The sequence below is a fragment of the Falco biarmicus genome, chromosome 8, assembly GCF_023638135.1.
Source record: "Falco biarmicus isolate bFalBia1 chromosome 8, bFalBia1.pri, whole genome shotgun sequence".
NCBI lineage: Eukaryota > Metazoa > Chordata > Aves > Falconiformes > Falconidae > Falco > Falco biarmicus.
In genome coordinates this window covers 3,129,947-3,143,567 of record NC_079295.1, presented here as the reverse complement: position 1 = coordinate 3,143,567, position 13,621 = coordinate 3,129,947, and the positions used below count along the sequence as shown (strand labels likewise).

The window sequence follows — 13,621 nt, the reverse complement described above, 5'->3', positions numbered from 1 at the left end:
GAAACAGAAAGGTATTTCTGCACGCAGAACTGTCATTATGAGTAAACTGGACTTGGTAATTACGGTAATTACGGGCTAATAACATGAACGTGAGCAAACGGAGGCAAAGCACAGAGGCAATGTGTTGCGGCAGACAGTGCCTGATTTGGGGAATATCTATGCTGCCTGCTTTTCTGCAACAACTTCTGGCAGCTGAAAGCAATGAAACACCTTGCTGCTTCCAACGAAATACACTCAGAAATTTTCTATGATGACTCAAAGAAATTAAAAGCGAAAGCAATTTTCTTGAAGGGGTGAGAGGGCATGGAGCCTTTCCTGGTGTGCAGAGGTCTCTATGGGAAAGCAAGCAAGCCATGCGTTTAACGATAGCTGTGCATTAGTGCTTAATGGTAGCTGTTGGCTTTATCTTTTATACTTTTCGATTGTTACGAAAAATATCTGTCGAAACTGAAACATGAGAAACAAAACCAGCTTTGAAGTTTAATCCAGAGTTTATTGAAGTGAGCATATTAATTTTAGTAGGTTTTGCAGGAGCTGTTTGGCACACTGCGCTCCTCGTGGAGCCGTGTATTTGGGAGCAGCAGGCGTACGCCCCTCTGCAACTAGAGGGCCCTACATGCTGCTAACAAATAGAGAAAGAAACAGTGTCATCGTGGTTCGGGCTGAATTCAGTGTGTATGAAACATCTCATAAAAAAGCAGATTTGTTGTGGTGTTACGGTGGTTGTTAGGGTGTCATGTGCCTGGCAGAGAGCAAGACTTTTTTTTTTTTTTTTTTTTTAACATGTATGCAGTGCACCTACAGAAATCATGTGGCTTTCAAAATGTCTGGCTTTAGCATCTAGGACTTCTCCAGAAATGGCAGAATCTGGAAAAGCTCTAAATGCTCATGACAGGAAACATTCCCCCAGCCACCTTTCACACGTCCTGCCACGTTCCACCTTCCACGACAAATGCTCGTGTCCTTATTTGGTGTATGGTCAGGACCACATTTTTCAGTAATGATTGTGACATGCAAAGGACATGATTCAGCAAGACCCTAAAGCATGTGCCTCACTCCCAGCACATTTACATTCCCATTGATTTGCAAGGAGCTACTAAGCAACTGAGTAAATACTTGCCTGAGTAAAGCCAGCAATATTTTTAAAACTCTGGAGGTAGAGTCTGATCAAGGGTAAGTACCACATTCCTTTATAAACTTGTTTTATCATCATTTTCGGGAAAAAATTAAAGCAAGCACACTTCCTTTAGGTTCACTAGGTGACTACTGGAAATGATTGCTTCAGGGTAATAGAAACCAAATAATCTTTTTTCCACATTCTCTTGGAACTCCACCAGGCACAAGCACAATGGGGGGTGGAGGAGGAAAGCCTCACATCCCATTGTCTCCACAGGACTCGCTGTTCCCTACGGAAAGTCAGTGTCGCTTTTTCCAGTGCCTTACAGATTTGTCAGAGGGAGAGTGCCTTTCTGCCAAAGATAATGTATGTGTTTTGAGTGTGAGTGAAGAAGAAAACTGTGCCACTCACACCTGGCTTGCTTGTGTTGTAAGCACTTGAGCAATCACTCCTGCCTTGTAGTTCGTGGGTGTTTTGCAGTACTTAAGACCACATTGTATTAAACCCTAGCTTCAGACATCTCAGCAAAGTAGTATTGCTGTAGCTGTCTCAAAATGGTCTACAACATTTTTTTATACCTTTTCTTTCTTTCGTTCTTTTTTTTCTTTTAAAGATCAATGTTGAAGTAAGTTCTCTAAAAACGCTGAGGCGGGCAGCTTTTTCTGTGGGAGGTTTCTGGCGTCTGGCTTTGCTCCTCCTAGAACATGACAAAGTGGAGCTCAAGGAAAACATTTTTTTTGCCTCCTCTCTGAACTTATATTGGCAACATGCTTTTTTTTCTGAAAATAGACAAGAGTTTCAAGACCATACAAATATTATTGCTAAATTTGAATCCCCTGAAAATAAAGTCAGGCTAAAGCAAACAAAGTCCATCGAGGAGAAGCTGGTTTTATCAGTGCATTAACTGCAGCGATGCTACAAAAGGCAGTTCCAGTGCATGTTCACTAAGCAGGCATCAGATAGGAAAGGGTTCTCAAGCTGCCTCTTCCTGTATGATATTAAAGGAAAACTGTTTCAAAACTTAATTCCGGGAAGATTATTCCTCATCAGTATCTCAGGAACAGAATACATATATTCTGTGTCCTCTACATCACCAGGGCATAGCTGTCAGAGAGATGCTATGTAGTAACAGTCCATGGTGAGAGACTTCAAAGGCCTGCAGTGAGAAGTGACTGGGTGGTGGAGAGAGATAAGACAGCTTGAGTTTTATATTTGAGCCCTTATCAGCAACAGATTTGTTCTTCGTACTGATTCCTCTGTACTTGTCGATCTTCAGTTATAATTCCACCTTGGCAAGTGCTGCCGCAGAGGAACCATCAGCACTAGTTTAAGTACTGTGTTTCCCGACCTTCAAAAAAAATAATTTAAATGACAATCTGGTAATGTCCTAACACCAATGCGACTTTTCTGGAGCTGCATTGGTAATAGCAGTAGGAGGAACTGGAGGAGAGAAGAAAGAGTCAAAGAGGGAAGACCACTTCAGAGGAGGAAATTATTTTAGACCATCTCCCAGACTGAATATGTTTGATTTGTGGCATTTCAAGGCAGTGGTCTGTTTGTGAACATGACCATCCCTGTCTTGTACACACGTTGCCACCACCACAGACAACCAATGCAGGGTTTTTTTTGACACCATTAAAGAGAAAGACTGGTTTTGGAAAAAAAAAAACCACCACCAGGAGCCTGCTGGCACTGATTTCTCCTATTCTTCTATTACGCTAAAATATCTTGATTTCATAGGCCATACAAAAAGAAAAAAATATTTTAAAAAATCCACCCATAAGCCCTACCCCAGCACAAGTTATTGAATACAGAAGCAGTATGCTGCTCTTCTCTGCCCCACCTAAAAAGTGGATGTGTTATTTACTTTGGCAAATGTTTTCCAGCTGCCTCAACAGCTGGAAATTCAACAGATTCGGCTCTGTTGAAGTGTACGCTGTCGGGAAAGGACATGGCAATGCTGTCCCCAGACGGAACAGAATTGCTGGCCAGGATTCCTACATCTGGAAACCAGAATATCTGTCGCTGGGACCTCTGCACAGATGTGACCATACATTTAAGTCATGTTGGAAAAAAGCAGGGTCCTTTTGCTGAGATTCTTGAAAATGTAAACTACTCCTTGATGAAGACTCAATCATCTCTGAAAAGGTTTCTGTGGGCAAGTTATTTTCACTCTGTCTGTCAGACTTCAGTAAAGCAGATTTTTCTGAGGACAGGAGAGCAGAGTTGCGTGTTGCCTTTATTTAGATGGCATTATAACCCAAAACGGCTGGGTGACCTTGCTGGTGGTCGCAGCAAGGCAGAAAGCTGGGGGCTGCCCGAGGAAGAGAGACCTGCTCTGGGAGCAGTGAACAGACAGAGATGTTTTGGGGCAATTCCATCTGTCTCTGCCAAACTCTTGATGTCTTGTTATTTCCTCCTCCCTCAGCTGTCTGAACAATTGCTGATCAGGTTATATTAGTATGAAGACCAGGTTATATTAGTGTGAAGACGGACTCTCTGTGTCTTTTGCCCTCAGGAGATCATTGACCTTTGAAATGAATGCTGGTTCTGCGCTGCTTTGCACTGCAACACAAGTAGCATGGGGGGGGGTGGGGGGGGGGGGGAAAAGAAGAAGTTGCAGTAATTTTGATCCACCCCACCCTGCCCTGCAAAAATCGCTCTTCTCTGCATTACATTTTGGGTTACAATTAAAATTATGAGCAGTAACCTCTGAAAAATACCCTGCTGCTGCTTCACTGTTTGCAGGAACTGGGGCTTGCAGACTGCACACGCCGCAGAGCTCAACAGCTACAAGTTGTGTGCAGGCATTTGCAGGGTCCTCCTGTGAAAACAGCAGCTCTGGTTTTAAAAACTGGAGCGCTACAATAATATTGTTTTTACTAGCTCAAGGTTCAACATCAATATAATAATAAACAAAAAAACCCTGTTCAAACAGCTCCTTAAAAATACAGTTTAAAAAAGAAACTGCATAGATAGCAACTATTCCTGTTGAGGGAAGTGGCTACAGGACACGCAGTCTGTCCCTCCTGTAAATGGGGAAGAGGAGAAAGAGAGAAATCACAAGAATCAGGCACTGCTGCGGTGAATGATCAGGCTGGCGCTCAACATCATGGTGTAAGTGGCCTCGCTGTTCTGTAAGGCGTGCGTGCTGCCCTCAGGAAGGGGGTGCCTGCCCGAGTTCCAGGCACGTCATGGCTGGCAGTTCATTTTCTGATTCACTGCTGTTTGGAAGCTGCATAACCAAGTTTATTTTTGTATAATTAGTGATAGCTGTGGTACCATTAGTATCTTTTGAGATAATAGGGGTGAAATTTGTATACTTCTTTTAGGGTGTGAAGTGCAGATTACATTAAAACTGAAGCCCCCTTGGAAAAACAGCAATGAATTCTTGTCATTCTTACACTATGAATTTTGACACACCCTGTAATATAATGTTATCCCAGAATCACGCTTTTCAAACTAAGTACTTTTCGGTCATTTCAGATAAATTTAACTCAAGCTCCGTGAGTTGGTTTTTGGGGTAAGACTCTCCCAGCGCCTGGCTGCTGCTTCACATGGGAACGTGGCGATGCACCAGCCCAGCCCAGGTACATACAAGCCAGAGAGCCCCAAGCAGTCTCTCTTCAAGTAACTGGCTTGCCTAAAATATTTGTATTCCAAGCTTCTTTGCAAATGATTAGTAAGTATTGACTTAAATTTTAGCTTCTATTCAGTTTGAAGAAACAGTGCCTTGAAGCTCCTGTGTACAATTTCCTTATTTTCATTACATATATTGATTTGCGAAAGGATATTGCGTTGTGCTTCAGGAACTTACTCTCAGAATTTTAGTGAGCTGGAAATTTGATAGATGACAGGCTTTCAAACGTCAGGTTTCACTTGCAATTTATCCAGTGGATTTGTCTCTCATACATTTAATATTTAATTAACAGAAAAGTAATTCTGCAAATGGGAAAGAAATGGCAGTGTTTACCCAGCTACAAGGACTTATACTAAACTACCTGCAAAAAAAGCAGAGAAAGATGATTCTCTGATGTGAATGCTGTTCAAAGTAAGGCTGTGATTCAAATAGCTGTGTTAAGGTACTAGGTTTAGGAAACTGCCTAAGTGGTCTAACAGCCCAAAACTACTGTGAGGCTGTGTTTGGTGAGAGCCACTAGCCACGCACTTCAATGTATGAACAGGGACAGGGTGAAGCACCTTCATGGGTCATTTTTTCTTCTAAGAAATAGCTAAGCAACCTCAGCATAACTTGTACTGAAAAGCTGTTCAGAAGTTATACGGATACCACCTCGCATGTTTAGAGAAAGCCACCTGTTGGAAGCAGTTCCACAAGCAGACATATTTATTGAGAGATGGCACCGTGATTAAATGAAAAAATAAGTATCAGTTTGCTCCCAAGACCTTGAATTTTGCCCCTACCTGTCCAAAAGGCAGTAGTATTTGTTTTCTTTTTCAATTATTTTTCAGCCTTGAATTACAACACTGCATGCTTGTGGAGCATTTTGGTATACATTCAATAACGTAAACCTGTTATAAAGAACAGCTTTTTCTGTTCAACATTTTATTTTAAATATTCTTTGAATGCTCTGCTTTACCAACAAAAGGCATGAACTCAAATTTGTCTGGTTTTCTTGGAGAAGTCCATGATAATTTCATTAGAGCTACCACAGAGGCTCATCTGAGTTTACCCTTTGTGTGTATGGGAATGAATTTGTAGTGTTACTTCTAAAGTGCGAGGTAAGAGATACAAGAAGGGAAGCTTACCTGAGCGGGGTGGGAAGACCATACATAGTGTGTATGAAATCAAGCATTTTCAAACATAACTTTATTTTTTCTTCCCAATTTCAGCATTGAAAAAAGTGGCATTAAGTTTGTCTCAGGCAGGATTGCTTCCCCTGAGTTTGACAGGCTGTTAGTTACCTCAGCAATGTTGCTCCGACCCAACCATTGCAGAAATGGCTTTATTTTCTCTCTGCTGGCTCATTGGCATTCCCACCCCTGCGTCTTCTCAGAGCTCCCTCAGTGCTCTAATACATAGCAAAGACATCGCCTGACAGGTCAGCAGAGACGCGTGGCCACATCCCCTCTTTCACAAGCAGTGTCGCTAGTCCCATGCTTGCTTGAGAAAATGCTTCAAAACTTCTCTTCCTTTCCTGAAGGATAACGGGATTTAGTCATCATTCTATTACACTACCCTTCTGCTGCTATAGCTTGCTCTCAGTGGAGTTACTACTGGTAATTGCTAACAAGCAATGAGTAAGGTTGCTAAGTTATGCAACGAAAGAGGCCTCCCCATTTCTCTGCTCTTCCCAGCTCCTAGCTGTGCGACATCCACGTGGCCGGTCTCTCCACTTCATTTCACCAGCATTCATCTCTGATTTTCCTATTTCTTGTCATTTAGACCATATTCTACGTGTCCCTATGCTTCATCTTTGTGGATATCAGCTAAAGTTTACTCTCTTCTTCATAGCTGTTTATGCTTATATTCGCATTCTTCCTTGTGTTTGTTGTTAAAACCATAATTAGCATCCAACTGTGCAGAGCATTTTGGGGCAGCAACATGGAAAAGAAAGCTGCAGCACTGTCATTTGCAGTACTGTCAGATGGTTGTAGTTTCAGATTTGGAAGTCAGGGTGCTCCCTAATGACCTTCATACTATTCCTGGTGCTGGCTTATTTATTTTCTGTAGAAATGGAGGGGGTTGACATGCTTCTACATCATGCAATATAGGTGGAACAAATACGAAAATGTAAATTATGGGGAGGGTGTGACCCAACAACTTCAGTACATGCCAGCATTCCAAAGGTAAGGTCACATCCATCTAACAGCAATGGCACCCTGCAGGCCAGCATCCTACTGCTCCCTCCAATTCCCATTTATGTGATTATCAGGCATGGAAGGATAAACACAGCTAAGCTTAAGCTACCTCTTTCCATAAACTGTGGGCCAGTTATCAATAATTTTGATTTTTGAGCCTTTCTGTTGATTTTTAGATTTTGCTATTGGTACAGCTGATTTAAAGAAAAGCCAACAAAACATGTTTCATAATTAGCTTTATTTCTGCAAACAGTATCTTTGTTTGTTTTCCCTGCCAGGGCATGTTCTTGTCTCCTGCCTTCTCTGTAGGTGTCCCTTTGAGGCTTCAGAGCTGTGATAAAGAAGGGATGAGGCTGCACAACACCCTTGCCCATTCATTCAGGCTTAAGTTACAGAAGCATGTCCGCAGTAGCTCGTATTGGCTCTCCTTTCCACTGCTGAAACTTCATAGGCAATTAGTCCCTATTCAAGTATTCAATATTCACATATTCAAAACAAGTAGCTGGTAACTTAAGGATGTCTTGGCTTCCTGGTTCTGCCTGCTGACGATGAAGGAATTGCAGGAGTTTAAAATGGGTCATTTTCACTTTCATGTGCAACACAGCTGAAAGAAATGGGGAACTTCACCCCAGCTGTCCACTAAAATCTGTCTTTAGAAGAGCTAGGCTTGCGTTACTCAGCTTAGTCTCAGTCATGTATAAAAATAGCCAGTCATCAACTCAGTGGCTGAAAATTGGCAGGGACTGACATAAAAGATACTGGCCTTGATTTTTTCACTTTAATGTGCTCATTGATTCTTTCAAATAACATCAGCGACAGTATCATTGTATTTGTTCATTTTGTTTGAGAAAAGGGTATGAAACAAATTCCTCAGCATGTAAAGAGATTATTACATTAAGGTCAATATTTCCTCTTCGGTCAGGTGGGTCAGTTTTGGAAACAATCCAGTTTGCTTTCAAAAGTGTTAAGCCTTTAGAGGAATTTTCAATTTACCCCACCCAGCCAGCTAGCACAGCTTTGTTTAATGTTTTGGACCCTGCCCGGCTCCAGCTGAGAATATCCCGTATTTATTGATACAGAGCTCTGCTACGGATATGGCCGTAAGTTCTTTGTGCTCGCAGTCTGACCCCAGTCATGCACTGAAGGAAGCAACTGAGTGGCCTTTCCCTCCCATCATATCCTTTGGTATGAAGATGAGATCTTTCTGCGACCACTGTGTACAGAAAAGATGCCACAAGCAAGCAGGTGCTTTCAACAGGCAGGCAGGAAGGGAGAAAAACAAATAAACCAGACTCTGCAAGAAAGGAAGAAGGCTGTGAAACGCTGTCCTTGCTTTCTAATATCTTCCATTTTGAGCCTTATCCCAGCCCTGCTACCAGCAAATCCCATGGGTCTCAGATCTAACGAAAGGGCTTTTGGCTGCTTTAGACAGCAGGACTGGCAAGTTATGTTTAAAACAAATAATAACAAAACAAAGAGAGAGTATTTAATAAAGTTAAGTTAGCCCAGCAAGAGTTTTCCTGTGGATAAGATGCACTGATGTTTGCTAGGTTTGCAAAATTAGCCAAAGGTCTACAAGTCATGCTGGCTTTTTTCCATATTGCAGAAAAGAGCTTTGTGTGGAACAAATACTTCAGCTATTGCTGCAGCATCACGTCCTTTTGCTCATGTCCTTTGATGTTTAGGTACCCTTAAGTCTAGAGCCAATGAAAAAGGTTTTAATGTCTTTTCACTAAAAATGTCAGCTTGTGTTTAAAAACAAAAAGCCTAGCCCTTTCCCACAAAGAGCCTAGCTCAAAAACTTCTAAAACAAAGATCTTTAAAACCAGTATCTTGGTTTAGCATGCTAAAAAAAACCAACAAAAAAAACCCAAACAAAAAACCAACCAAAACCCCTCCCAAACCACAAAGAAAACCCCAAAACAAAACATGGGCTTCTGTTTAAAATAATTCTCTGTCAGTACTGACACTAGTACCATATTTAAAATTACATAGACTCTGTCATTGACATCGATATTTTTGCCTCAGAACCTATATATATGCCCGTACATGTCTATATACTTTCCAAACAGGGGGAGTATATACAAGTTGTTGTAAGAGAAGAAGCGTAAGATTTGTTTTAAAAAGCAAAACAGCTCAGATGGGTTTCCCTTTTTCTCCCATCTTACAAGTAATGCAACTTTCAAATTATGCCTTCCAGTTGGTGCAAAACTAGCTAGATCTACTTTGAATTATCATTGGAATTTATACCGTTGAAACCACTTAGAACTAACTAAACAAATCTGACAAGCCAAGGCTTAAACAAGATCACCCAGTTGAGCAGGAATGTGAAAAAAAGCATATATAGTCTCTACTAAAAGTACCATTTTTATATACAGCGTTGGAGTTAAATAACCTTGGCCTTTAAACTGATTGTGAACAAGCCCAGTGGTCCTGAGGTGGTGAAACCCCACAGAGGACATCCCTGCCTACTTCCAAGCACCAGCTTTAATCACAGAATCACTGCTTGTTCATAGTGATACTTAAGCTCACCCTGATGCTTAAACACCTTCACTAATGTCCTTGCTATAAGCAAAGTTTTTGCTGCTTCAGCACCCAGTCGCAGTGCCCTCTTACACAGCCCGGGGACGAGTACGTACCCCGCCACCCAAGGGCGACAGTCAACCTGTGCTCTGCAACTTAAACCTGCACAATACAACTGACCACGTATGGCTACACAGTTAGTACTGCACTAAATACAAAGAGACAACTGTCAACAGGTCATATTTTGAGATCGAGATCAGGAAATCATGTAACGAGGAAAGAAAATGTCCTCTATATGATTCCCTGATGTTTCACTTCCAACTTTCACACCTCTTGCTAGCTCACTTCTGAGCAAAGCCTCTTGTAGTAAAGCTCTTTCACTCCTAAGGAAATTGGTAAAAACTGCTGGGCAAGTTGGCGTGACAATAGCTGTGCCCTGTAGCCATTCTCTGCCTCCTCGGGCTTAAAGTGGCCACTTCCCATCTCCATGAATCTCTTCACTGAGCTGAATAATACTTGTCGGCCATTGCTAGACAAGAAAATCTGACTGATTCAGGCTCCCAGAATGAATGAGAGGCAAGGACAGAAGCTAGAAGTATGTTTTAAAGAACAGGAAAGAAAATACACATTACACATACACCACAAACCCAGCTATGCTGGCATTCAAACAGATTCTGATTAAATCTTTGGACAAGAAGATTTCGAAGGAAGGAGGAAGTCGATGTTCCAAGCCATTATCTTGACTTTTTCTTGAGGCATCAGTATTTCAAAAGTAAGAAAATTAAGCTGGGTTCTTCAAATAAAAGAGTGAAATTTGCCAGAGGAGTACAAAACTTAATTTCAGCAACAAATAGTGACATTTTTCTCCCACTTAAATAGCAGAAGATGTGTGTACACCTTCAACTACTAGCTTTCTAAATGAAATTTCTCTCAGTTAAAATCTTTTTCAATATTATTGTTCCTAATCTCCAAAGAATACTTACAAGAGTCTTACTTCTGCTTACGGTCAGAGGCAATATCAGGATATAAGAACTAAACACATGTGCAGAATTCAGAACTGGGTATAAGAACACAAGTGGAAGCAAACACCAAATTCTCCTTTTTTTTTTTTTTTTTTTTTTCATTTAGCAGCGAGGAAAATGTTGCTTCTAAACAAACCACTTTTGTGTATACGTATATATGTCAGACCTTCCATCCCTCACATGCAGTTAGGTTGTTACAAGGGAAGGCAGGAAGGGCAATCAGCACATGAGATCTGTCACACGCCAGTCTGACACCCGTTCCCTTCAGGCTGGCACAGCTCGGCAGCCTGCCTGCTCCCGCCTGGCCCCTGGGCCCAGGAGTGCCCCTAGGCAGGACCCCATCTTGAGAGGATCCTGCTAAAAGCCACCATCTGCTTTTGCAGCATCGTGCCCCAAGCCCTTCTACATTACTCACAGGATGCACTCCCTCCCTGCGCCCCAATGCACCAGTGTGTACCATGCAGCGGTACTCAGCCAGTAAGTGCCCTGTGAAAGGGTGGGGGGAGACAGTTCTGTTCTAAAAGTATAGTAACATATTGTTCTGTTTGAAGCTTGAAAAGTCAGTCTGGATTTCTTGCATGCATTTATCTCAAGCTAGCAGCGCTCTTGCAGCACTGGCTGCCCTGCTCTGTTATACAGCTTCCCTGCAGCACGGACAGTTGTTCCCACACGCTTTACAGGGAGCTGCACCCTTCTCAGCTGCGTGCTCTTCATAGTAATGCCTGATTTAATACTTTTTGTTATGGATGTCTGAAGCTGAGGTATAGAAACTCATACCTTGTTTAACTATTGTGCAGGCAGTTCTTCACCTAAAACATACGCTTTAAAACTGCGGAAGAGGTAACCTAATTACAAGATAAAATGTACAACTATAGGGAAAATGTTCCGGATACAAACGAGCTTTTCATTGTATCAAGAGAAAGCCATCAGGAGACTACCTAGCAAGGCTGTAGCCTAACTCTAAACACAAACTTAAGACTCTCCTTTCTTAATGGATTCTTAAAGGATACTGCATCTGACAGTGCTGGTGGGCCTACTGATGGTCCCTTCCGGCTGTAAAACACCCAGGTGCACACTGCTGCTGGCGAGGAGGACTGCTGCGTAGAGAACCCGCTAATACAGAGATTTTTGTCTGGCTGAATCTCTGGGAAGCAGCTATGCAGCATCCCTACCTTCACAGGAAGGTGAAGCTGCCTTCAGAAAGCTTCCTTACCCACTCACCTAAATTTTCAAAGTTTTCTAAATGCAGTAAAACCAGTACAAAATCAATCAAGCCTGAAATTTTAAAGGGCCTTTCTGTATTAAGCATCTTAATTTCCATTCATCCATTGTAGCACTCTTACTAGAATTCTTGATTTTGTTTTTTTAATGAGATTTTTACACTATTTGAATTTCACTCAGAAAAGCTAACAAACCCCAAATGCTCCATTTTATTACCATGTACAATTCACTCTGAAGGAAGACAACACAAAACTGTACGTTTTTTTAAATTCTTTGCACTCGGTGAATTTCTTTCTAGACCAAGCAGCAACACAAATCAGCCACGTCTAGTGATCAGCAGTGGGTGTTATGGTAGGTATCTAATGACCGATGTCAGAATCAGATCTGTATTTTATTTGCTGTACAAAAATTCTGGGAGATAAAGGACCTGCTCTGAGGCAGAAATCATTCAAATCAACATACAAATAATCTGGCGCAACAGTTTGATATAGAACCTTGTAACTGCTTTAACAGTCCCAAAAACTGGACCTGAGCAGAGGCTGTAAAACGTCTGGACTAGTATGTTTGTATTCTAGTGCCTGATTCGGTAAGACATTGGGGGAAAAATGGAGGGAACGTAGGTGTTGATTTTTTTTTCATCTCTAAAGAAATACTAAAGAGAGAAAAAGTGTTGGAGGAGATTTGAAATTAGAAAGTCTGTCACTGGGACATAAAAATGATGGGGGGTGGGGGGTGGGGGGAAAGGGAGTAATTGGAAAAGTTCAGTAAAGATTCAGCATCACATACCAGAAGATTGGTGTAGCCTAACACACAAAGCTGTATGGTCTTAGGTGTAGGACCATTTGATAGGTCTACGTCTTTCTCTTCATCAGGTTGTTACACTATCTGCATTCTATTAAATATTCATCTTATCTAGAAAAGTTTATTCTGGTCTTCTTTCGCACTATGACTTTGGGATTATGCTTATGTGTTTTTCTGAGTCTTGCAAGTATCACCTTTCTTTTGATTTCTAAACACTGTTAATCCTTTACATTTTTAGTCTTTTAAACCAGTTTTGTTTTAAGGGGGATGTCACCAGGCAAAGACTGACAGGATGACTTCGGGAGGCCTTGGGGCTGCTAAGCGTGGCTGGAGGTGGGACATGGTGGGGTGGCTGGAGGTGGGACTCTGGCCAGGCCCAGGCTGTGGCCAGCTGCCCCAACACAGGGCCCGGTGGCAGTGCCAGGTCGGCTCCGCTCGGTAACGCAAGGGTCTGAAAGAAAACTGTACACATCTGTAACAAATGGGGTGGGGTGGGGGGTGGGGGGTGTGTGCTCTGCTTGATGCTTGAAGCCCGCTATGGAAACACCAGTTACTTCTGGCGGAAACTGTGGTGAAAATTGTATGCAGATTTCTCAGAAAAAAGAAATGGAACGGCCTAAAACTGATCTGAAATGTTCCTACAGCTGCACTGCAGCCTTGGAACATGGTTTCTATAAACAACTGTTCCCAGATAGGCCGGTTTCTTTTAAAACAGTATTTGATAGACGGAAGGACCCCTGTATCTTGTAGGTCCTGCGTTCTAAACCAAGATGTCGAGCGGCGGGGCAGTGTCCCAGCCAGGGGTCCCGTGGGCACAAGGCAGGATGATGTCGCTTTTGGGTTCCGTAGCTGTTGTCTAGGAGCCGAACGTATCTGGGTGGCGGCTCCCCCTCCAACGGGGGGTGGGGTGGGGAATATTTATCACCTAGGTACGAGCAAAATCCGTTTCTGCCCCTAGCAAGCCCGGCAGGATTTGCTGGAGGCCGATCGCTGGCGGGCGACGCGCCCCCGCACCCGGCTGCCAGGGCCGAGCCCGTGCTGGGGAGACCCCCGCTGCGGGCAGGGCCCCGCCGCTGCCCGGGCGGCCCCCGGCGGCAGGCCCGGCTCCCCCGGCAGG

General features: G+C 42.8%; 1 protein-coding gene across 1 annotated transcript in view; it reads left to right on the top strand.

Annotated features, from left to right (window-relative positions):
- Window positions 1-1,079: 1,079 nt before the first annotated feature.
- SLC39A10 (solute carrier family 39 member 10) overlaps window positions 1,080-13,621 on the top strand; it is a 53,538-nt gene continuing 40,996 nt past the window's right edge. The window contains exon 1 of the mRNA XM_056350147.1: window positions 1,080-1,173. The gene's annotated coding sequence lies outside the window, so the exon portion shown is untranslated. The remainder of the gene's footprint in view (window positions 1,174-13,621) is intronic.